The sequence below is a fragment of the Sinocyclocheilus anshuiensis genome, unplaced genomic scaffold (assembly GCF_001515605.1).
Source record: "Sinocyclocheilus anshuiensis isolate Anshui unplaced genomic scaffold, SAMN03320099.WGS_v1.1 scaffold1200, whole genome shotgun sequence".
Lineage (NCBI taxonomy): Eukaryota > Metazoa > Chordata > Actinopteri > Cypriniformes > Cyprinidae > Sinocyclocheilus > Sinocyclocheilus anshuiensis.
Window position 1 is genome coordinate 132,487 of NW_015542405.1, and position 828 is coordinate 133,314.

The 828-nt window shown below is 34.1% G+C and overlaps 1 pseudogene; it reads right to left on the reverse strand.

The window, feature by feature from the left end:
* Nucleotides 1-828, reverse strand: part of LOC107693010 (heterogeneous nuclear ribonucleoprotein L-like) — a 50,284-nt pseudogene that overhangs the window by 27,475 nt on the left and 21,981 nt on the right.

Here is an 828-nt window from a genome sequence, read left to right on the forward strand (position 1 = left end):
TTAAATTAGAAAGAATCAAGTAGACATTACAAATTGTAGCTTTAGAAATATTTGATTCAACAAAAAATGTATTACACATAAACATTTAGGCTACAACAGCCTAACAGTCTATGCAACATAAAAGAAGATAATTTGAGAAACATCTCAGTATTGTTTGTTCATACGCATTTTTTGGGTGAAATCTCCCTTTAATGTTATTATTATTATTTATTATTATTATTATTAATTAAATGATACTCTAAATAAGAAACTAAATCTGCCAGCAGGTGGCGGTTAATGTCTTCATTCGATTCGTTCAAATGGCTGATTCATTCAGTAATTCAGTAAATGGCTCTCTTTATGAATGGGCCACTGAATCACTGGTTCACCAGATTCGTTCAAAACGCGGATTCTTTCAGAGAGTGTGTTGCTTTGAGACGCAAGCGGTTAATGTCTTCACTCGATTCGTTCAAATGGCTGATTCATTCAGGAATTCAGTAAACGGCTCTCTCAATGAATGGGGCTTTGAATCATTGATTCACACGATTCGTCCAAAACGCAGATTCATTCAGAAACTAAACACCTCTGTGTTGCTCGGAGATGCACAACAATTCTGCTATGGCTTTAAAGGTAATGTTCTCTGCAAAATTGAACAAAAACACTTAATATTGTGTTTAAAATATAACACAATATCAACTTCTTATTTACTGATCTGTGGTATAAAATCACATTTGCACTCGTGATATTCGGGACAAACAGCACTCGTGTGATATTGCTCTCACTGCTCATGTGATATCGCTTATTGTATGATATAAATATGAGACAAAAACTCATACAGGGGCATTTTTG